Genomic DNA, 25,285 nt, shown 5'->3' with positions numbered 1-25,285 from the left:
TGTTTTGTTGTTCAAAACCTATTTCCATATTATTCATTTTTGCCATAGAGTGATTGTTTAGCGCCAAAACCCCAGTCATATCCAAAGGGAAGCATTTAAAAAAAAGGAATAATGATAGTAATTATGTAATGCTTTAAGACTTGCAGAGCAACTTACAAACATTATCTCATCTGATCCTCATAAGTGCTCTGGGAGGTAGTTGCTGTTATTATCTTCATTTTACAGATGAGGAAACTGAGGCTGAAAGAGGTTAAGTGACTTGTTCTGGGTCACACTATTAATATACGGCAGCTAGGTGGTATAATGGATAGAGTCTAGGGCTTGGAGTTAAAATTAGGTTTAGAGTCAAGTTGGGAAATCAGGAAGACGAGTTAACAACTGGCCCCAGACACTTAGTGTCTGTGTGACTCTGGATGAGTCATCTAATCACTATGTGCCTCTGTTTCTTCATCTGCAAAATGGGGATAATAATAGCATCTACCTCACAGGGTTGTTGTGCAGATAATTGTAAATCAATTAGCACAGTGCCTGGCTCCTAGTAAGCATTATACAAATACTAGCTATTATTATTATTATGTTATCTGTCTGAGGCCAGGTTTGAAGTCAGATTTTCTTGACTTTCAATCCAATGCTATATCTATTTACAGCACTGCCTAGACAAATATTAACTCCTTTAATCCTTACAACAACTCTGTGAGGTAGGGGCTTAATTATTATGCCTTTTTTTTTTAACGATGAGGAAACAGAAAGATTAATTGACTTGCAAAAGAACCTTCATCTAGTCATGCCATTTCAAGGACACAGTCTTAATATCTTTGAGGGAAGGGAGAACTTTTCAAAGGATCACAGACTTTAATCCTGAAAAGAATTGTAGAGGCCCTGGGAATCTAACCCCTTAATTTGACAGTTGAGTAAATAGGCTGAGAGGTAGAGTGGCATGTCCAGAGTCACATAGCTAGTAAATTCTATAAAGACTGGATTTGCATTCAGGCCTTTCTGCTTCTTCCTTCCTTTCTTCCTTTCTTCCTTTCTTCCTTCCTTCCTTCCTTCCTTCCTTCCTTCCTTCCTTCCTTCCTTCCTTCCTTCCTTCCTTCCTTCCTTCCTTCCTTCCTTCCTTCCTTCCTTCCTTCCTTCCTTCCTTCCTTCTCCCATCCCTCCTCTCTCTTTCTCTCCCTCTTTCTCCTTATTTCAGTGGATGAGAGGAGATAGAAAGAAGAAAAATGATTGAAAATTGAGAAAAATTAAATAATAAAAAAATTTGAAATGAGGTAGTTGAACTAGATGGCCTTTAAGTTTCTTTCTATCTCTAAATTTTTGATACTATAAGTCACCTTTTCCCCAAAGCACATCTTTAAAAATTAATTTTAAAATTCTGAACTTATTGAACACTCCAAAATAGAACATCTCCACATAGTAAATAGAATAGAAAAAGAGGATTATATATATGCGCTAAAGATACAAATCCTTAACTAAGAAAAGAAAAAAGAGAATTTCTAATAGAATTTTCTTTGTTAATTTAGAAACATTTTTTTCCTTAACATTTTTGTAACAAAACTCTATCAAAAGGATAAAAGCAACGAAGGAAAAAAAATACATTCTCCTTCCCCTTGCCATTACTACTAGAAAGTCAAAATATCAGATGGAGAAAAATAGTTATCATATGGATAAGACATAAAATATTGTAAAATATTCATAACAGCAGATGCTCCAGTTAGAAATTTTATTTCAGCAGTAAGTTTCCGAGTGCCCAGACCTGTTTTTGTGTAGTATCATGCATATACATCTCGTCTCAATGTTTACACTCCTAAATAATTCAGGAAAATGTAACCTCTGATTACACATGCCAGACAGACAGGCTGGTGCTGTAACCAAAGAACTTGTAGCACACCTCAGTAGTACCAGACATGGCGGGTTTGTTGGGAAGGAACAGAGGGTCTCTGGATGACAACGATGATTGCCAATGTCTTGATATGTTTTATTTATATCTTATGACAAGACTTTTATGGGAGTAGTTGGGGACTGAGTGATGAGAACTTTCCCCCATTCCCCCAAAAGAACATCAGTTTAAAAATACAAACAAAAACATTAAGAAAAGATCGGAAATGGACATAAATGGTGATTTTTTTTTTGCCACCTCATTAACCTTGATATCCAAGTTGGTAGGATAAAACGAGGGATTTGTAGAGTTTTCTGCAAACCTTAAAACTCAATGTAGAGAATTGTTGGCTCAGTGGATATAGTGTCAGTCCTGGAGATGAAAGATCCTGAGTCCAAATGTGGCTTCAGACATTTCCTAGCTATGAGACACTGGGAAGTTACTTAACTCCAATTGCCTAGCCCTTATTGTTTTTCTGTCTTGGACAATTCTAGGATGGAAGGTAAGGGCTTTTAAAAAGTTAGCTCTGCATAAAGGCTATTACCATTATTGTTACAAATGATAATAATTAAAAATCAAACTAGGTAACATGTTCAGAACAGTAGTGGAGGATAATAAGTTCTTTAAAACCAAGAAGCAGGTGTAGGGCTTCCCTAGGAAGGGTTATATCTTGTCTGTTCAACCCTGAGATGCAGGATACATGTGTATCACACCCAACTTTGCACTTAGGTTAAGTGGGACAAATTGTTTTAATGTGGGACAATGCCATAATTGTGGTGGACTCTTGGCAGTCTGATGAAAAGATTCCTTTAATACCTAATAATGTGCACTCTTGAAAGTCAGCCAAGGATGACAAACACTTGAACATAGGTTTGAGTATTATAGGAAATAAGGAGGCAGTGTGGTGTAATGGATAGATCCATGGAGTTGGAGTTAGGTAAACAGATTTGAATTATATATAACAGCTGTGTGACCCTGGGCAAATCGTGTAAGTTCTTTGGGCTTCAGTTTCCTCACGTGTAAAATGAGGAATGATCAAAAGATGAAATGAATTAGGAAATGAAGGTTTAATCTTCTGACCATATTGATTTATTAAGTAATGCATGGTAATTACCTAACAAATTGGGTCCAAGCCCCTGCCTCGGCTTAGGACTAGACCCCAAATACAAGAGGAGACAGGCTTTTATACATGGATAAACAATCAGATAAGATGAATGAATTCAAAGGAAACATCACAACATTTGACAATCTGATTTCTAATTGGATGAAAGATTAGGGACTTTTGAACTTGGGAGAGGGAGGGTGAATAGACAAAATTCCTTGAATTCAGGAAAAGAGGTGCTCTCCATTCCTTCCTAAATATTTGTAAACAATCAAAGAACCTGGAAGTAATAACTGATTGATCAGTCTGGGACCAGTTTTCAGATAAGACATATAGGTTGCTCACTTATGAGAAAATTCCTTATAGCAATTTAAGGGTTTGACTGTGTTTCTGACCAACATAATCTTAGTTAAAGGTCTCTAAACAGCAGATACAAGTGATTCAATGCCCTAGCCATGCAGGCTAAGTCTTCCCCAGCTCTAAACCCATGATCCTAATCATCTTCCTTCTTGGGAGTCTCCATTTTCTCATTTGTAAAATGAAGGGTTCCCACGAACTGTAAAGACCCAAGCAAAGTCAACTGTATGACTCAGGTAATAATTATCCATTGTATGATCTTGGATTTATTGAAACCTGGTCTACTATTGTTGTTCATCTGCTTCTAGAATTTTTTGTTGGTATAAGGGGTAAAAATTAGGGTAGTTGACTGAATATATTATACTAGTGGTCACCAGGGATTAAAATTCAATTCCAATAAAATACTCAAGTCAGTTTGGGATTTTTATGGTGGTTTAATTATAATAGAGGGAAGAAATTAAGAAGAAGAGAGAGAAAAGGGAATTGGACTGCTCTGGCAAGCCAGATAGGCGTTGGAGGTCAAGGAAAGGAGGAAAGGAGGAATCAGTCACCCCACCAAGGTCACACAGGGAAGATGCCTCACCTAACCCATGCTATAGAGCTCCCAGTCACCTCACCAGCAAGCCGTAAACACCAAAACCCAACAAGAGCTGCAAGCACGCCAAAATGCTGCCCAGCGCTCCCTATACTGCCAATAGAGCCCAACATTTTGAGTGAGCCCATCTCTGAGTGAGAGAGAGTAAGAGAGAGCCAGCAAGAGCCCAGAGAGAGGGAGTGCCACGTAATATATAGACCATTCTTTACATCACTTCCTGTGCCTCACATGGTAGCTTAAGCTTGACTTAGGACAGCCCAGGGGGGTCTGTCAGTTGTTTCTTATTTGTCACTTGCTAGCACATGTCAGTCATAGGCCATCCTACTCACAGTTAATCCTTAAGTAGGGGTGTATACATTCCTGGTTGCTAGAATTCTAAGACTAAGCAGGGTGGAGAAAATCTAAAATGCACATTGGGTGTGTATGTGTATATGTGTGTGTGTGTATTTAGGCAGAGTCTCTCCATCCCTTGTAGCCTAGAAGTGCAGTAGTCACTCATGGTCCTGATCCTTGTCTTCATGGGAGCTAATTCTGACTTGGGACACTTCAGCCCTTCTTAGGTAGTCTAGTTCCCTCCCCAACCTCTCTCCTGGAGGCTTATCACACTGGTGCCAGATTTATTTAAAAAAAAAAAAACTTCTTTAAATTTTATTTATATATTTATTTTAACCCTTACCTCCTGTCTTGGAGTCAATACTGTGTATTGCCTCCAAGGCAGAAGAGTGGTAAGGGCTAGGCAATGGGGGTCAAGTGACTTGCCTAGAGTCACACAGCTGGGAAGTGTCTGAGGCCAGATTTGAACCTAGGGCCTCCCATCTCTAGGCCTGGCTCTTAATCCACTGAGCCACCCAGCTGCCCCCAGGTGCCAGATTTATTGAGGACATTTGATTGACTTGAGCCCTACTGCAACTCTTGAATTCAGTTTGTATAAAAGGGATCTGGGGGCTATATCTGACTCCAAATTTATTAAAGTTTATGTGATATGGCTGCTTTTTTAAGAGGAGAGCAAAATTAATTAGAGACTTCATGAATAGAAATCTTGCCTCCCAACTGTGGAAAATATTGATTCAGTTCTACTCTTCCTCATTTAATGATGTCTTGAAAACTGTGTTTAGTTCTGGGTTCTATATGTTAAGAGGGATGTTGAAAAGCTAGAGAGAGAATCTAGAGGAGAGAGACCAAGATGGTAGAGTCTTTCAAGCATCTCACAAAAAGAAAGTGGAAAGCTCTGGGGTTTGTTAGCCTGGAAAAGATAAAAGCTATTCCTTCACTTAGGCTTGATGGTGGTCTAAGAATATTTGAAGGGCTATCATGTGGAAGAGTAATTGCTGTTGTTGTTGATCCTTCGTCCTTGAAAAGGATCAATGACATCTTGATGTTGGGGCCAAGTTATGGTGTGTTAAAGTTTGGATCGGGTCAATTTAGTATCAATTGTGAGACATGGGAGACACTGGCACAGGAACACCAGGCACGGCATGTAGAAGATCAAGTTTCTTCAGTAGTGGAAAGAGTAGGAGCCCTGATGTCAGAAAGAATTAAGTTCAAATTTTACCTTTTCAACTTACTAGATGGATAACCATCAAGCAAGTCACTTAATCTTCTCACCCTCAGTTTTCTCCTCTATAAAATGGGGGCAATATATCTGTACCGTAATTGTTAGCTCTGTAATCATGGGCAAGTCATTCAGTGACTTTCATCTATTTTCTCTGAGAAATGAGAATAATGCTGTAGTATGCTTTCTGTATGATCATTAGCAAGTCAGCCTCAAATTTTCTCATCTGTAAAATGGGGACAATAAAACCTGTAATCTTTTTACTAATTCTGTGACTTCTGGACAAGTAATGGAAAGAGTTGGGTTAGGAGTCAGAGATTATAGTCTGTTCCACTTATATGTGACCAGTTAAGTTTTGTAGCACTCAGTTTCCCCTTCTGGAAAATGAAAGGTTTGGACTTTCAGAGTATCCATAGCAAGGTAACAACACATATACAAATTAAAAAAAAATAAAAACACATAAAATTAAAACATTTTGAAGAATTTTGCAATTATTGGTTGGCTGCCTTGGCTCAGAGACCCTGCTGCTTACGAACTGTATGGACAAATCACTTGTTTTTTCTGGAAGGCAGTTTCTGAATAAAGAGTTTGTGCTCCATGACTCTGTGATCCCTTCCAACTAGAAGTAAAAGATTCTATATGTGGACAAGGCATTTTTTAAGTTCTTATTTAATAAATAAGCCAGACTCTATGCTAAATACAAATAGAAGCAAGTGTCTGTCCCCAAGGAATTGAACCTTCCAACTATGAGATCATAAATAAAAGGGACCAAAAACAAAAAAAAAGGTGGAGGGCTGGTCATGTGAACTGAGGAATATCATGGAAATGGTTTAAAAGTGTGGACGAGGTCTGGTTAGGGACAAGATGATGCCAAAGCTGGACTGGGTAGTTCTAGGAACAGAGTTCAAGATTCCTATGATCCAGAATCACTTGACTTACACAGTACTCTATGTAGTATCTTTCCTAACTGTATAACTCCTGAAAAGTAGTTTAAGTTCTTTGTTTCAACTTCCTCAATAGACTGGAGATAATAACACCTTAAATACTAAAGTCATAGAGTTATTGCAATATTAAATGAATTAAATATTAAATTAAATAAAACATGAATTTTATGCATGCATGCATGCTTGGCTTGGCTTGTAAATCCTCTCTTCCTTCATGCCTCTTTCACAGTTTCTATACTTAAGTCCATTGTAAAGTAAAAATAAAAAACTATAGAAATGTGAAATACTGATAATTAAGAAGCAGCTATGCTATGACCAAGCTTGGCTTCAAAGATGTGACAAGGCACTGGGGAGCTTCTGGTAATGTTTAACAATTAGCTCTTTGAAAAAAAAAACAAACAAAAATCCCCCAAACAACCCAAAACCAAAACCAAATGCAGGACCTACTTTTAAGTCTACCCTGAAATGTTAATATTTTCCCCTTCCCTTTATTAAGTCTGGAGATCCACAAAACAGCAATCTAGCCCTGATTCATACTATTTGCCAACAATTTTGGGAACTGATTAGAACTGGCTCTAACATACCTCTATAAGGTACCTTCCCATGCTTTTTTCTTCCCCCAAGAGTGGTGGACCATGGCTAGGAAACATTGCATGTCATGTTGGGCTTTCCCCAGAAGTTGGTAGTTTTGCTGAACCGCCCCTTTCCCTTTTTTTTTCTTTTTTGTTATTAGGAATGGCTCCCTGGGAGTAGAAAGTGGGTAGGAACCCACTGGGAAGTATAAATGATGGAAAAACCAAAGATATCAATAATTATCCCCCCACAATTATGCTTTCCTTTTCCAGGTCTATTTCACTCCTTGCCCTACTGCTTCCTCATTCATATATGTTCTTTTTTCAAAATCCCTTTCTTTCCAATTTCAGCTCTCTTCCAAAGTCATCCATTGAAGCAAACAGGAGTGTTGAAGCAGAGTAGCTGCCCTGAGAATTGGGTATGGGTGTGGGGATGAATCATCATGGGTTTCCTGATACATGGAGCATCAGTACATCCACTTGCATCTGCCCCTGTTTTTGGTTTGGGATCTCCAGGGGCAGGGTTGGGCATTTAAAACTGCTCATTGAACTAAGCCCAGAGATCCTCTTGAAGCTGAACGCTGAAAATGTCTGATCTTGTCTCCAACCAAAAACTCTGTGGAGAGTTCAGCTACGAGTTAGGCAGCTGCAGAGAATTTGACTGTATACAACTCTAATTAGCTCCCTGTAGATTTGCTTCTCTTTGGAGAATTCTGCTAGAAAAAAATACATACCTGTTGGTTCGGGGAGGCAATCTCCTCCAAGAGAAATCTCCAGAGCTATAGCAATGTAGAGAAGCAGTACTATAGGGTGGAAAGATCCTTGTCTTTTAGATTCTAGATTTAGATTTGAAGCTGGAAGAGACTTTCAAGGTTATCAAGTCTAACTCCCTCATTTTACAGTTGAGGAAACTGAGGCACAAAAAGGGGAAACAACTTGTGTCTATCCTCTCTCTGTCTGTCTGTCTCTGTCTGTCTCTCTTCATAGCTTCCAGGTTAAAAACCCTCATTTAGATAGTCTCTGAGATCCCTTCTATCTCTCAATCTGTGGTTCTAAACCACTTAACCTCTCAGGACCTCAGTGTCTCTATCTATTTAGAAATGAGGGGGGTTGAGCCAGGGGCTGACCCCATCAAAGCAGTGCTCTGAGGATGGTTAGCCTGGAAGCAGGTGTGAGATGGATTAGTACAGGTAGGAATTAAAGCATTTATTGCAACAACCAAGGTGATGAAGGCCTTTTAATTACTTGTAAACCATCTATTGAAACTTCTCACAGGCTCAGACAGGTAGGATTTCATTGCCCAGACTAGTTGCAGATTCACTTGATTCTAGATCCACAGGTCTGACTTCAGTATCTGCCATCTAGTGGGATAAATGTTTATTGTCAGAAGCCTCAGGAATTCCAAAGGGCAGAACAATCCTGTGGCAGGAATGATGGGAGGCTCTTCCATGATCTCTGGGCTGGGGAGTTTTACCACAGATGGTGAGGAGGAAGAAATGACCCTTCTCATTCTAGGAGCTTCAAACAATTTGTCTTAAACTGGTTATTCCAGGGATTTGAATTGTGCCTCGAGAAGTCTGCACTCTCCCTGTACTTTCCCATAATTATGAATGGTTCCTTGACAGTTGGTAGATGTTATCAGGTAGGGCTTGAACACCTGGAGAGATATTTAGGCAGAAAAAATGTGCAAAGAAAGATGGGAAACACTTCAAAGCTTTTGAAGCTACATTAATGACATGTCATTATGACTAGGAACTTCCCTTCAATTCAGGAAGGAGAGTCATAGAGTCCCAGAGATGAAAGGAACCTCTGGGAATATTTAGGTCATGGTGCTTTCTCTGGAAAGAATGCTGGATTTAGACTTGGAAGAGCTACGTCAAATCCTGAACCCATCACCTGCATGACTTTGTGTAAGAGACATAGCCGCTCTGGCCTCACTTTCCTCATCTGTAAATAAGGAAGTTGGATGAGATAGCCTCTGAGGAAACTTCTGATGCTAAATCTATGATCAGAAGCTATTAAACCTTTCTAGGTCTTAATTTCTCTATCTGTAAAATCAAGAAGTTGGACTAGATTGCCTCTGAGGCTCCTTCTTGTTCTGTAATACTAAGCAACTTTACCTTATCTGTAAAATGAAGGAGCTGGTCTCAGTGCCCCGTGAGGGCTCTTTTAGCTCTAAGACTATGATCCTATGACCTTTTAACAATTACTTCCCTGTCTTGTACCTCAGTTTCCCTATCTATTGAATGAGTTGGACTCCATCTGCAATCCCTTTTAGCTTTAGACCTCTGATCCTGCTTAGGAGGAAATGACTCTTCCCATATGGCACCTTTGGACCCTCCATTTGGCATTTATCACATTTTGCTTTGTCCTATAAATATCTGTAGATCTTACCTCATTCACTAGCACTGCTTTACTTCAGGGTCATCTTTGATTCTTCTCTTTCCCACTTCTGCTTCTATTCTCTGATCAGTTGCCAAATCTGATTCATTCTTCTTCACAATATTTCTCTCTTTTGTTCATTCCTTCTTTCTATCACATAGCCCCCATCCTACTCCAGGCCCTCATCACCCAATAGTTGGATCTTTGTGATAAACCCCTAATTGGTCTCTCTGTATCCAGTCTTTCCCCTCTCTACTCTAAGACCAAATCTTCTTCTTAACACTCCCCTGACCCCCAAAACTTTCCATAGCTCCCTATTGTATTTAAGAGAAAAAATAAAACTTTTGCCATTGAGGATCTGGTTCCATCCAACAGCCATAGTTCATGTTACTCCTTTTCATGGACTTGACATTATAGCTAGGAAGTGGCACAACCGGAATTTGAAGCAAGATCTCTAGTATGAGGCTTTGCTTACGCTCCCATCCTTTCAACTGTTCTTAAAATTCCTTTGAAGTTGCCTTCAAAGTGAAGCTCAGGCCCCACTGTCTTTCTGCAGGAAGTCTTTTCTGATCCCCTGAGATGCTACCGCCTTCTCTCATGAATTATCTTGTATTTATTTTGTTTGAAACGCAGCAGTGATGGAGGCATGCCCCTAACAGATAAAGGACTTAGACATAAAGGGAAAGGGAGAGACAAGACAGGGGTAACAAACATTTATTAAGCTCCTACTATTTTTTTAAATCCTTAAGTTCTGCCTTAGAATCAATTCTGTGTAAAGGTTAGGCAATGGAGGTTAAGTGACTTGCCCAGGGTCACACAGCAAGGAAGTGTATGAGGTCACATTTGAACCTAGGACCTCCTGTCTCTAGATCTGGCTTTCAACCAGATCTCTGAACAATCTAGGTACTCCCTATACTGACTATGTTTTGCTCTCTTCACTTTGCATGAGTTCATAGAACTCTTCCCAGGTTTTTTGCAACCATTTCTCTTGTCATTTCTTTTTTTTAAACATTTTTTTATTTGGTCAATTTCAAACATTATTCCTTGGTTACAAAAATCATATTCTATTCTTCCCTCCCCTCTCATAGCTGATGCACAATTCCACTGGGTATTACATGTGTTCTTGATTAGAACCCATTTCCATGTTGTTGGTGTTTGCATTAGGATATTCATTCAGAGTCTACATCCCCATTAATATCCCCCTCGACCTATGTATTGAAGCAGTTGTTTTTCTTCTCTGTTTCTACTCCCACAATTTTTCCTCTGAATGTGGATAGTGTTCTTTCTCATAGATCCCTCCAAGTTGTTCAGGATCACTGCATTGCCAATAATGGAGAAGTCCATTACATTTGATTGTACCACAGTGTATCAGTCCCTGTGTACAATGTTCACCTGGTTCTGCTCCTCTCACTCTGCATCACTTTCTGAAGGCTGTTCTAGTTCACATGGAATTCCTCCACTTTATTATTCCTTTTAGCACAATAGTATTCCATCATCAACATATACCACAATTTGTTCAAGCATTCCCAAATTGAAGGGCATCCCCTCATTTTCCAATTTTTTGCCACCACAAAGAGTGCAGCTATGAATATTCTTGTACATGTCTTTTTCCTTATTATCTCTTTGGGGTACAAACCGAGCAGTGCTATGGCTGGATCAAAGGGCAGACAGACTTTTAGCACCCTTTGGGCATAGTTCCAAATTGTCCTCCAGAATGGTTGGATCAATTCACAATTCCACCAGCAATGCATTAATGTCCCGATTTTGCCACATCCTCTCCAACATTCATTACTTTCCATTGCTGTCATGTTAGCCAATCTGCTAGGTGTGAGGTGGTACCTCAGAGTTGTTTTGATGTGCATCTCTCTGATTATAAGAGATTTAGAACACTTTTTCATGTGCTTATTAATAGTTTTTATTTCTTTGAGTTGCCTATTCATGTCCCTTGTCCATTTATCAATTGGAGAATGGCTTGATTTTTTTTACAATTGATTTAGCTCTTTGTAAATTTGAGTAATTAGACCTTTGCCAGAGATTTTTGTTATGAAGATTGTTTCCCAATTTGTTATTTCCCTTCTAATTTTGGTTACATTGGTTTTGTTTGTATAAAAGCTTTTTAATTTGATGTAATCAAAATTATTGATTTTACATTTTGTGACTCTTTCTAAGTTTTGCTTGGTTTTAAAATCTTTCTCTTTCCAAAGGTCTGACATGTATACTATTCTGTGTTCACATAGTTTATTTATATTTTCCTTCTTTGTGTTCAAGTCATTCACCCATTCTGAGTTTATCTTGGTGTAGGGTGTGAGGTGTTGATCCAAACCTAATCTCTCCCACACTGTCTTCCAATTTTCCCAGCAGTTTTTATCAAATAGTGGATTTTTGTCCCCAAAGCTGGGATCTTTGGGCTTGTCATAGACTGGCTTGCTGAGGTCACTTACCCCAAGTCTATTCCACTGATCCTCCTTACTGTCTCTTAGCCAGTACCAAATTGTTTTGATGACCACTGCTTTATAGTATAGTTTGAGATCTGGGACTGCAAGGCCACCTTCCTTTGCATTTTTTTCATTATTTCCCTGGATATCCTTGATCTTTTGTTCTTCCAAATGAACTTTGTTATGGTTTTTTCTAATTCAGTAAAAAAGTTTTTTGGAAGTTCGATGGGTATGGCACTAAATAAATAGATAAATTTGGGTAGGATGGTCATTTTTATTATGTTAGCTCGTCCTACCCATGAGCAGTTAATATTTTTCCAATTGCTCAGATCTAGTTTTAGTTGTGTGGAAAGTGTTTTGTAGTTGTGTTCATATAGTTCCTGTGTTTGTCTCAGCAGATAGATTCCCAAGTATTTTATATTGTCTAAGGTGATTTTGAATGGAATTTCTCTTTCTAATTCCTGCTGCTGTGATGTGTTGGAGATATATAGAAATGCTGATGACTTATGTGGGTTTATTTTGTATCCTGTAACTTTGCTAAACTTGTTGATTATTTTGACTATCTTTTTAGTTGATTCTCTAGGATTCTTTAAGTAGACCATCATATAATCTGCAAAGAGTGATAGCTTAGTCTCCTCACTGTCTATTTTAATATCTTCAATTTCTTTTTCTTCTCTAATTGCTACTGCTAGTGTTTGTAGGACAATGTTAAATAATATTGATAATGGTGATCCTTGGATATCCCTGTTTCACTCCTGACCTTATTGGGAATGCATCTAGTTTAGCCCCATTGCAGGTGATGTTGGCTGATGGTTTTAGACATATACTGTTTATTATTTTTAGGAAAGACCCTTTTATTCCTATACTTTCTAGTGTTTTTAATAGGAATGAGTATTGTACTTTGTCAAAGGCTTTTTCTGTGTCTATTGATATAATCATGTGGTTTTTGTTGGTTTGCTTGTTGATATGATATGTGGATGGTTTTCCTGATATTGAACCATCCTTGCATTCCTGGTATAAAATCCACCTGATCATAGTGAATAACCCTCATGATCACTTGCTTGAGTCTTTTTGCTAGTATCTTATTTAAGATTTTTGCATCTATGGTCTCTAGTTTTCTTTCTCCATTTTTGACCTGCCTGGCTTTGGAATCAGTACCATATTTGTGTCATAAAAGGAATTTGGTAAAACTTTCTCTTTGCTTATTATGTCAAGTAGTTTGTATAGTATTGGAATTAGCTGTTCTTTGAATGTTTGATAGAATTCACTTGTGAATCCATCAGACTCTGGGGATTTTTTCTTAGGGAGTTCTTTGATGGCCTGTTCAATTTCTTTTTCTGATATGGGATTATTTAAGAATTCTATTTCTTCTTCTATTAATCTACACAGTTTATATTTTTGTAAATAGTCATCCATATCACCTAGATTGCCATATTTATTGCCATATAATTGGGCAAAATAGTTTTTAATGATTGCTTTAATTTCCTTTTCATTGGAGGTGAGTTCTCCCTTTTCATCTATGATACTGTTAATTTGGTTTTCTTCTTTCCTTTTTTTATTAGATTGACCAGTACTTTGTCTATTTTGTTTGTTTTTTTCAAAATACTAGCTTCTAGTCTTATTTATTAGTTCAATAGTTCTTTCACTTTCGATTTTATTAATTTCTCCCTTAATTTTTAGGTTTTCTTCTGGGGGTTCTTGTCATTTCATAAAGCACAATAGTATTCTATCATGATCATATCCCACAACTCATTCAGTCATTTGAAGAGAAGGTCTCTTCACCACGCAAAGGATAAAGACACTCAGAAGATAAAATAGACTATTTTGAATACTCAATCAAAGAAGTTTGCACAGACAAAAGCAATGCAGCTAAAATTAGAAGGGAAACAACTAGGAAAGTTTTGCAAAAATTTCCTAATAAAAGCCTCATTTCCCAAAGAATATAAGAACCTGATTCAAGCATATGAGAATAAGAGCCATTTTCCAAACTGAAAACTGTAAATGAAACAAATGGGAAATTCTCAGTGGGAGAAACCCAAGATTTCAATAGTCACATGAAAAAATGTTCTAAATCATTGAAAAATAAAAATTAAAGCAACTCTGAGATTCTAATCACTCATTTATCAGACAAAAAAAAGGAAAATGAGGAAAATGAAGGAATTTAAGAAAGAAGGAAAATTGAGTGTTGGAGGGGATGCAGAAAAACAAGCACATTAATACACTGCTGGTAGAACTATGAATTTATTGGTCCAGCCATTTTGGAAAGAAATTTAAAACTATGGCCTGAAAATTACTTTACTCTGCATGCCCTTTGATTTAGTCACATCACTACTGAGGCTCCATGCCAAAGAGATGAAAGAAAGAAGAAAAAAGATAGCTGTTCTTCTTTGTAGTGTCAAAGAACTGGAAAACTAAAGGGTTGCCATTAATTGAGGAAAGGCTGAACAAGTTTTATTATATAGATGTAATGGAATACTATTGTACTCTAAGAAATGATGAAAGGGAGGAAAGATTTGTATGAATTGAAACAGAAATGAAGTGAGTACTACTAGGTCTGTATCCCAAGGAGATAAAAAAAAGGGGGGGGGAAGGACCTACTAATATAGAAATATTTATGGCAGTTCTTTTTTGTGTGGCAAAGAATTGAAAATTGAGGGAATGTCCATTAATTGGGAAATGGCTGAACAAATTGTGGTATATGTTGGTGACAGAATACTATTGTGCTATAGGAAATGATAAATAGAATGGTTTCAGAAAAAGCTGGAGAGACCTCCATGAACTGATGCAGAGTGAAATAAGCAGAACCAGGGGAATATTAAACACAGTAACAGCAATATTGAGGAATTATCAACTGTGAAAGACAAGTTTTCTCAGCAATACAATGACAGGCACAATTCTGAAAGACTCATGACAAAGACTGCTATCTACCTCCAGACAAAGAACTGTTGGAGTGGAATGCAGATTGAAGCCTATGGTTTTTCATTTTAGTTGATTTGGGTTTTTATTTTGTTTGGTTTTATATGATTATTGTCTTACAACAATGAACAATATGGAAATATGTTTTGTGTGATAATACATGTATAATCCAGATCAAATTTCTCTGCATGTAATCCTGGTACATCTCAGAGGGATCTGACCAAGCAATGTCTCTAATCTATTATCAATGACTAGAGCATGTACAGTTTTCTTTTGGAAAATCATGTTGGCACCAGCTTTGATATTCTTTAAGATGTTAGTCACTACCATGAACACAACATAGACTTGGGGTATGATTTGCCAGAGGTAATTTACATCTATATAGTCATTGGCAACTATGTCCATCCCATAGTCATATTGGTTAATGTCTCCAGAACATTGCCTATCATCCCTGCCACTGTATTATAAATGATACAGTAGCCCCAATAAATGGCAATTATTCCTAGCACAGTCGACCATAGTATTAGTTGTAACATGTTTCCCATTAGATCTTTTCTAGGCTCTAACTGTCAGGAGTTAACAGTTAGAAAAAATTTGCTGTCCCCATAAGCTTTGCTTCTAGCTAGATAGGATCCAAGATGGCTAGATCCTATTGCTGACAGCTCTAGTACAGCCTCCCTTTTACAATAGACACTCTCTCAGTATTGTAACTGACCAGAGTGGCAGTTGGTAACTGACGTGTTCTCCCCCCACCAGGAATCAAGATGTTTTTGATCCTGTGTGGAAACTGCTAGGCAGAGTCAGTGACAAAGAAAGGCTGCTCGCCTCAGGAGTTGTAATTGACAAACTTCACAACTGACAGTTGATGACAGTCACTAAAGTTTTTTTTTTTTAATAAATGGGGTCCTTTTAAATCTGGGGTGCCAATCTGTTTTTTAAAAAAATCAACAGAGGAAGGGAATGTCCATCAAGGTGAGGCTTGGAACTTTGGTATGAGAGGGGGAAGAGGAGAGATAGCCCCCCCCCTTCCTGCAAAGAGGGGTACATGGGGAGACAACAGATGTAATGGGTTGGCTCAGAGAGAGGAGAGGGGGTTTGAAGATTTTCCCCCTTCTGCCTTCCCTCCTTAGCTATGACTGCTCTCCCCAATACACTTTTTTTTAAACCCTTACCTTCCGTCTTGGAGTCAATACTGTGTATTGGCTCCAAGGCAGAAGAGTGGTAAGGGTAGGCAATGGGGGTCAAGTGACTTGTCCAGGGTCACACAGCTGGGAAGTGACTGAGGCCAGATTTGAACCTAGGGCCTCCCATCTCTAGGCCTGGCTCTCAGTCCACTGAGCCACCCAGCTGCCCCCCCCCAATACACTCTTGTCCCTCTTGGCCCCCCTCCACTACTCAAGACCAAAAAGGTCTCGCCTTGATTCCATTCATTCACACTCAGCGTGGGGAACAGATAACTTTTACTGTTAACTCAATCAAAAGGAATAATGGGCTGGGAAGAATGGGAAAAGGAAAGTGGGGAAAGGGGGTCCCTGTCTCTATCTAAAACCTTTCCCCTCCCTCCTTGAGTTTGGGGGGGAAGGCAGGTCTTGGCATCCTGAGTCCCCTGAGAGAAAGTCAGGTAGACTCACCCCAGGGCAACAGGAGTGGAGGCAAAGTCTGTTCAGGTTTCTCTTCAGGAAGTCCCTCCAATTGGGAAGTGTTGGGGGGAAAGATTTCCAGTCACCAGCAAGAAAAGTGGATAACCCTCAGGAGAAAGTCTTTATCCACTTTCTCTCTTCAAGGTCTCAAGATGGAGAGCCTCTCATTGCTCTCCTCACCAGAGTCTTCTCTCCTCCGAAAATCCAGTCCTGGGGCCCCTCCCCCTTCAAGGTGATCAATTTCACATACTCTTCAGCCTGGCACTTTTCCTCTAGAAAGATGGCGTGCACAGCATTTCCCCCCAGACACTTCCCAAAAGCCTCACTCTATGATGCCCCTGCCCACTACCATTGGTAAAGATGGCCCCACCGATAAAGGTATCACCACTCCAGGATGCAGCTTTCCTTGACAACAAAATCACACAGAAGCCTCTATCACAAGAGAGATAATTTAGATCTTATAACTTCAGAAAACTTATGTGGAAACTTGTTATTACATGTAATTGGGAAAATAAAATATTTTTAAAAAATAAATGAAGTGAGTAGAACCAGAAGAATCACTTTTTTTTGTAAAGATATTTTATTTTAATAAAGATTTAAAGATATTTATTTTACATTTTATTGGATCAATTCACAACGTCAGGAGGACAATTTTTAAGATAACAACATTGTAAAGAGATGCGACTTCACAAAGACAACTCTGGTCAATGGACTTATCAACCAGAATTCTTGGGGCTCAATAAGGAAGCATGCTGCATACCTCTAGATAGAACAGTGCAGAATGTTCTCAAGATGCAGAATGAGACTCACATTTTAAAGCATAGCCAAGGAGGGAATTTGGCTTGTTTGACAATAGATACAGGCAATTCTGCTTTAACATATGTTTTGAAAACACAGCGAGACTGATATATTAAGGAACAGTTTGAGCCTAACAAGAATTTTGTGTTTGCTTCTGTGTGATTTTGTTGTCAAGGAAAGCTGCATCCTGGAGTGGTGATACCTATATCGGTGGGGCCATCTTTACCAATGGTAGTGGGCAGGGGCGTCACAGAGTGAGGCTTTTGGGAAGTGTCTGGAACCAACTGGGGGAAAATGCTGTGCATGCCATTTTTCTCCATTCAGGATGTGATGAAAGCTACTGGAATGGGGAATAACATTTAGGGGAGTGAGAAGTGGGGGCATGAGGGTGGGGAAAGGCAGGCACCGAAGGGAAGACAGAGAGCTAATCTCCTCTCCCTCCATGTATCTCTTTATAATAGAACAGATATGACAATGAACTGGACTCTTTGACCCATCCCCCCCATACACTTAGTAGAAATGGACTTGGTACTGTGAACGAGATGGAGTTGGTTTGCCTGGTACCTTACCAAAGGTCTCCTGTTCCAGGTCATAGAATAACCCCATTAACCTGAATGTCATGGTGGAAGTTCCTCTGACTCCTTCTGCTGGCTTCCTTGGGGATGGAGTTTGAGCACCAGCTTCCACAATCAAACTTCAGGGCATTACCAAGGTAAACACCACACTTATTGTCTGTTTTCTAGTTTAGGAGAAGGAGAAGAAGGGGAAGAAGGAAAAGGAGGAAGGGAGAAAGAAAGAGGAGGAGGGGAGAAGAAGAATACTGGGTCTAATCACCCTGATCACCCCATTCCCTTCCGCCATTGCTAAGGACTAGAGAGTTGTAGCTAAGCCCTGCTCACATTGCTCCTGCGGTCTGGGGCCCCAGCATAGGCACTATTTCTGGTAGTATTATTGGACTTCCTAACCACTTAACATGCATAAAGCTGTTCTACTGTTACCTTCATGCTCCTATCTTTAAAAACAAAACAAAACAACATGTTGTGGACGTCGTTATTGAGCGTTTGAGTGTTGCGCCCCTAACCCCAGCCAACTCCATAAACCCTTTTTGCTCAGTTTTGCATTGCAGTGCTTGAAACATGCTGTGATAGCAGAACTGACTGGGTTTGTTACAAGGATTTTTTTCTTCTTTCTATCACTTGGAGAGATGTGAGAGGAAGAAAAAAAATGCTTGTTATTTGAAATAAAAAGAGAAAGTGAGGCATAGTGGCTAGAGAGCTAACTTGAGAGTCAGAAGGACTTCGATACACGATACTTTCTCCCATATATTGGGACTGAGGGACCCCGGGGAAGCTGTTTAACCCCTCAGTGCATCCAGAAAAAAACTCTTAAGTCATTCAGCTGCAGGGAAGGTGCCAAACATTATGAGTAGAGGGAGTTTCTTCACTTGAAAGTCAGCTAGGTAACACAGTGGAGAGAATACCAGGCCTGGGATTGGGAGAACCTGGTTTGGAATATAGTTTCAGATACTTCCAACCTGTGTGACCCTGAGGAAGTCACCTAAACTGGTTTGTTTGCTTAGTCCTTGCCTTTCTGCCTTAGAGTGTCACTAGGATAGAAAATAGGAGTTAGGAAAAAAAGTCCCTTCTACCAATGAAATCACACATCTATCCTGATCCTGTATTCTGTATGTAGAACCACACATGCACAAACATATACACATGTATCACTCAAAAACAATCTCTCTCTCTCTGACTCTCCCTCCCTCCCTCTGGTTTCTTCTATTTACCTAGCTACCTACCTACATATCTGCCTGCCTGTCCATCTATCTATCTATCTATCTATCTATCTATCTATCTATCTATCTATCTATCTATCCATCCATCTTCCTTCCTCCCTCCCTCCCTCCCTCCCTTCCTTCTCCCACCCCCAATAGAATGTAAGCTCCCTTAAAGCAGAGGCTGTTTCATTTTTTATTTATGTCCCCAGGTTAAGCACATAGTAGATGTTTAACAAATGCTCGTTAACTTATTTACAATTCCTTTTTTATTGGTCCAGAAGAATTCCTAAATCAGTTATATTTTTTTTTTAACCCTTACCTTCCGTCTTGGAGTCAATACTGTGTATTGGCTCCAAGGCAGAAGAGTGGTAAGGGCTAGGCAATGGGGGTCAAGTGACTTGCCCAGGGTCATACAGCTAGGAAGTGGCTGAGGCCAGATTTGAACCAAGGACCTCCCGTCTCTAGGGCTGACTCTTAATCCACTGAGCTACCCAGCTGCCCCCTAATCAGTTATATTTTTGCATGGCTTGAGTTTACCATGCAACATGCCTAAAACTCAAAATGGAAGGCAGAACAGTTAGCAGAGAATCCCATACTGTCTTAATAGCCTAGGAAGAACTGAGTTTAAATGAGGCCTCAGATTCTAGTTGTGTAACCCTGGGTAAGTTACTTAACTTTTGTTACAGTTTCCTCATCTGTAAAATGAGAATAATAATCTTTTAAGGTGGTTGTGAGGATCTAATGAGATAACAATTGTAAAGCACTTTTTAAGCACTATATAAATGCTAGTTACTATCCTTTTTATTTTTAACCCTTACTGTCTTAGAATTGATACTAAGTAGGGGGTAGCTGGATAGCTCAGTGGATTGAAAGCCAGGCCTAGAGATGGGAGGTCCTAGGTTCAAATGTGGACTCAGACACTTCCCAGCTGTGTGACCCTGGGCAAGTCACTTAACCCCCAATCCCTAACCCTTACCACTCTTTTGCCTTGGAACCAATACACAGTATTGATTCCAAGATGGAAGGTAAGGGTTTTAAAAAAAAGAATCAATACTAAGTACCAGTTCACACAGCTAGGGAGTATCTGAGGTAAAATTTGAATCCAGGACTTCCTGTCTACAGGCTTGGTGCTCTATCCACTGAGCCATCTAGTTGTCCTTGCTACTATTCTTATTCTTATTCATTCACTTAAAATTACTTAGACAAGAAAACTTACCTGTTTGAATTCTCTGTGCAAGCTATGTTGGGGTCATAAATGTGACAGGACTAAAACCATTGTCTAATGTTAAATATTTTATGGTTGAGACTGAATATATTTAATTGGTTGGTTTAAATTGGTGGTCTCCAGGGATTTAATTTCTAAATCCCAAAATGAATTATTAAAGCAAAATGTAATTTATGCTAGTTTATTTTACAATAGAGGGAAGATATTAGGTAATAGATAAAAGAGAGAAAACTCCAGCTTCCTCTGAGTCAGGTAGAAATCCTAAGGCCCTAATCAGGGAAAAGGAGTCTCAAGACATAGGCCTTTCTTAGAGGTTCACACCTCCAGAAAGGGCAAGGGTCTAGTTCAGCCTTTTAACTCACCACGGTGACCATCTAAAAAGAAAGCAGTCTGAGGTCTCCTGCACGAGCTCCTCCAGGGTCCAGTTCCACAGCCAAGTGTCTTCATTCCAAGTCTGAGTGTCTGTCTTCCAGTCTCTCCTCAAGTTTCTATCTTCCAGTCTAACTCTGAGTGACTCTTCCAGTCTCTCCTCTGAGTGACTCTTCACTCCAATCCAACTCTGAGTCAGAGGATTCTCCATCTATCTTTTGTGTGTCTCTGTTTCCTCTATTTAAGGATCTTTTCCTCTTGTATCACCTCCCTTAAATTTTACATCTACCAATCACAGCAGATGCCCTCTCCAGGACTGTCCACTCTTTAGTTCACACCTTTTTTGGTTAGATTATACCTTTTTTGGGTTATATGACACCTTTTGTAGTTAGTTTGCACCTTTAGTAGTTTGCACCTTTAGTAGTTAGTTAAAATGGGTAGATCTACTTCAAATACTAAGTTAACACTTTTGGGAATTAAAATCTAAAAATAGACTGGGGATTACAATTCAATCTTCCTAATAAAGGAAGAGTTAAGTACCTTCATTGTTACAATCAGGAGATAGCTAAATCCAATCTTCACACTAATAATATCAGCAATGTCAATTATGTACTGTAAACCTTAAAATTCCTTAGACTTATAAATGTTGGAAATTTCACCATTGGGAAATTTCATACTTGGAAAATTTCTTACTGATAGTCTATTGGAATGTGAACCCCATTGGCATGGGAGGTTCCTCCTCCTCCCTTCTTAAGATTACTTTAGGACAGAAACCTTTTGCTGAACAATGGAAAGGACTTTGACCTATGCTTAAGCATAGAACAGGAATTTCTTTGAGTCATGATTGATTTTAGAATTGATACAATGGAGATACTTGGAATCAATCTCTACCCTACTCAGTCCTAACAGGATTGAGGAAGGGCTGCAGCATAGATCAAAATTTAATTATTCCAATCTCTACCCTACTCAGGTTAACAGGATTTAGGAAGGGCTGTAGCAAAGGATCAAAGATTTAATTATTTGAAAATATGACCTTCAACAGACATGTGCAAAGCCAGAGACCTCTGGGCTGTCCTGGGTTAAGTTAGAGCCTCCATTGGCACAGGGAAATTGATGGACAGTGATTGGTAGATGTGAGAACTGAGGGGAGGCAACTTGGATGGTTTCCTTAAAGAGAGAGGGGTCTGAAGACTCAGAGGGGGTGGTTGAGGAGTTTGTCTGAGTGGTTGGAGTGTGCTCTGAGAAGCTTGCTCTGAAGGAAGCTGAAGGTGGGGGCCTCTGAGACTGTTTCTCCATTTTGGTCACGTGAGTAATAGGGACTGATCTCTTTTCTTTGCCCCAGCTATCTAAGGGCTTGGGTCTTTTGGCCCAGCCTAAACAGAAGGGGTATTTAGGCCCTATTCCCTTCTCTCCCTTTTCTCTCTCTCTATCTCTAATTCCTTTCTTCCTCCTGTTGTAATTAAACTCCATAAAAGGTTGACTGCTGACTTGAGTTTTCATTTAGGAATTACATAGCTGAATTCCTTGGCGACCTTAAATTAATATATATCAGTCTTTTAAAGTGATTTCCTTGTCACATGTGATTTCCTTGTCACAGTACCCACTACCCAGATAATTCCCCAATTTTCTGTAAGAGGGGAATGAGCATTCTCTTTGTTTTTACTTCACTGGATTTTTATAAGAGAAAATATTTTGGTATTTTGGGTATTTTGTGTCTTATTTTGGCAGTTGGTGGTTTAGGGAAGGTAAAGCTGGGTTTGGAGTCAGGAAGAGGAGTTTGAATCCTGGGCAGATTACCAGTTGTATGATCCTGAGCAGACCATTTACCTAGCACAACCTCAGCTCTTCATCAGTATAATGTGGTGAATAATAGCTCTTCCCTGCCAGGATTGTCTTGAGGACCAAATTATATATATATATATATATACACATATTATATATATAACATATATATATGTAAACAAACTACTTTGCAAACCTTAAAGAACTCTATAAATTGTAGTGATTATCATTATTATTAAAGTAAAATATAATTGCTAATTATAATTTAAACAGTTAAGTTTTGGTTTCTTTAGTTTGAGTAATTATGTCCATTAGATATTGGTTTTAAAAATAGGGGTAGCTAAGTGGATTGAGAGTCAGGCCTGGAGGTGAAATCTGGGCCCAAATCTGGCTTCAGACATTTTTTTGGCTATTTGATCCTGGGCAAGTCACTTAACCCTCATTGCCTAGCCCTTATTGCTCTTCTGACTTGGAACCAATACTTAGTAATGACTTTAAAATAGAAGGTAAGGGTTAAAAAAAAGTCCCATTTCCTGAGTGCACCCCTTAATCAAATGAACTACCCCACCTTCATATGTCACAATATTGTATTTTCTCCACACAGTTGCCAAGTCCAAGTAAAACATTGTTCTAGTTTCCAGCAGAACTCTCTGGTTTTGCCCAACTGCTGTGTGTTTACAAAAGAACTAGAAACAGCTTCGAACTTGGCACACCAAGTGTTCACACATGTGCCTGAAAAGGAAATCCACAAAGTTACAACTGACCTTCCTCGGTGGCAAAATGATTCTCCTTTAAATGTGGAGCTGGAAGTCGTTAAGGCTTCTCAGCTGAACTCAACCCAGCCTCTTCTACCTCTTCCATGATGATGATGATGATGATGATGCCTTCCATGACTGCCTTCTGGATTTCCCCCTTCTCTGAACTCTTGTGACATTTATGGTCTGGCCCATTTACTTTGGGATTTCCTCAGAGACTGTCATGTTTGGCTTTTACATTTCCTCCAAAACAGTGTGACAAAGTCAAGTTCCATCATCCACAATGAACTTGAAAACAGACTAAATATGAAGAATCCCCAACAAGACACAGAGAGGACATTGTTTATATTTGAAATACTTCTGATGCCCATTCTTGCTATTTAGTCTCTTTCTAGTGGCCATCAGTGTACTTTTAGAGAAGGTTCTCTTTTTTCAATCCATGTTTTATTTTTTATTTGGTTTGTTTTGGGATGATTGCCTTTTAAAACATTTATGATGTCTCCTTGTTAGGAAAGAGGAAAAATATGTATTTTTTTTCCCCTGGATTTAATACATTTTTGAAGGCTTAGCTAAACTATTTTTTAATAAAATTTCTTCCTTCTTGTATCTTTCATAGTTCTTTTTTTTTTAAAGTATGCATAATCTCTAAGTGCTGTGTGCCTTCCATAGCTATTAGGAATTCTGGTTTCTAAGGAACTGGAAAGAAAGTGGCTGCCCATCAATTTGGCAAATGACTTTACTGCCTCTCAGCTGGATATTATTGTACTGCAATAAAAGACAAATAGGAGGAATTGAAAGAAATATAGGAAGATGTTGAGGAATAAAGAAAGCAGAACCAAAAGAACAATAATACCAAAGGCTAAATGACATCAGAAGTCAGATTAAATACAACCACTGTTCTTGGTTCAAAGCCAATGGCAAAATACGTTCCCTTCTTTTAGTACAGCGATGGACTGTGGGTATGTACTATTGCATAGTGGCTGTCTTTGGATCAGAGATTTTGAGCTGGAAGGGACCCCAGAGGTCAGCAAGTCAAACTCCCTCATTTTACAATGAGGAATCTAAGGGTCAGAACAGTTAAGTGATTTCCCCAGTGTCACACAGCTAGTAAGCATATGAGGTGCAAATTTGAGCTCACATCTTCATAACACCCAGTCCAATGTACAATCTAGGATACCATTCTGCTTCTCAGATATGGTCAATGCATCAATGCATTGCATTTAGTTGTGCTTGTTATCAAGGAGGGTTCTAATGTAGGATAAATTATCTAATTCTTTTAAAAAAAACTCTTACCTTCTGTCTTGAAATCAATACTGTTTATTGATTCCAAGGCAGAAGAGTGGTAAGGGCTATGTGATGGGGGTCAAGTGACTTGCCCAGGGTCACACAGCTAGGAAGTGTCTGAGGCCAGATTTGAACCTAGGACCCCCCATCTCTGGGCCTGGGTCTCAATCCACTGAGCTACACAGCTGCCCCCTAAATTATCTAATTCTTGACAGAGAAGTGATTGAATCAAGTCAGAGAATAGGCTATACATTTTTTGGACACCTTGATAAATGTGGGAATTTGTTTTGCTTGACTATATATTTGTTGGGAGGGAGGGAGAGAGAGAGAGAGAGAGAGAGAGAGAGAGAGAGAGAGAGAGAGAGAGAGAGAGAGAGAGAGAGAGAGAGAGAGAGAGAGAGAGAGAGAGAGAGATTCATTGAGGCATCTTTAAAAAATGCACACACAGCAGCTAGAGGGCTCAGTAGATAGGGGGCCAGGCCTGGAGATATAGGGGGCCAGGCCTGGAGATGAGAGGCCCCAGGTTCAAATCTAGTCTCAGACATTTCCTGGATGTGTGACCCTGGGCAAATTACTTAACTCTTGTTGCCTACTCTTACTATTATTCTTCTGCCTTAGAACCAATACATAGTATTGATTCTAAGATGGAAGGTGAGGGTTTAAAAATGCACAGAAAAGAACAGATGGAAGGCTAGAAAGTATCACAGGCAAGCAAACCAACATTGAAATCCATAGGTTGAATTGATTATATTATTAAAAAGAAAAGCAAAATGTATTTTATCTGTGGTTCCTATTTCATTTAGTATTTAAATTCAGGGTAAAGACAAATTAATAATAAAAAAACAACAACAAAGGGTAGGTTTATTGGGTCATGTAAAAAGTAAAACTAATTTTCTTCTTTTTTTAAGAGCTAGGATTGCACTA

This window comes from Monodelphis domestica, chromosome 5, assembly GCF_027887165.1.
Source record: "Monodelphis domestica isolate mMonDom1 chromosome 5, mMonDom1.pri, whole genome shotgun sequence".
Taxonomy (NCBI): Eukaryota; Metazoa; Chordata; class Mammalia; order Didelphimorphia; family Didelphidae; genus Monodelphis; species Monodelphis domestica.
The sequence above is the reverse complement of the archived record's forward strand: the minus strand, read 5'-3'. Positions refer to the sequence as shown.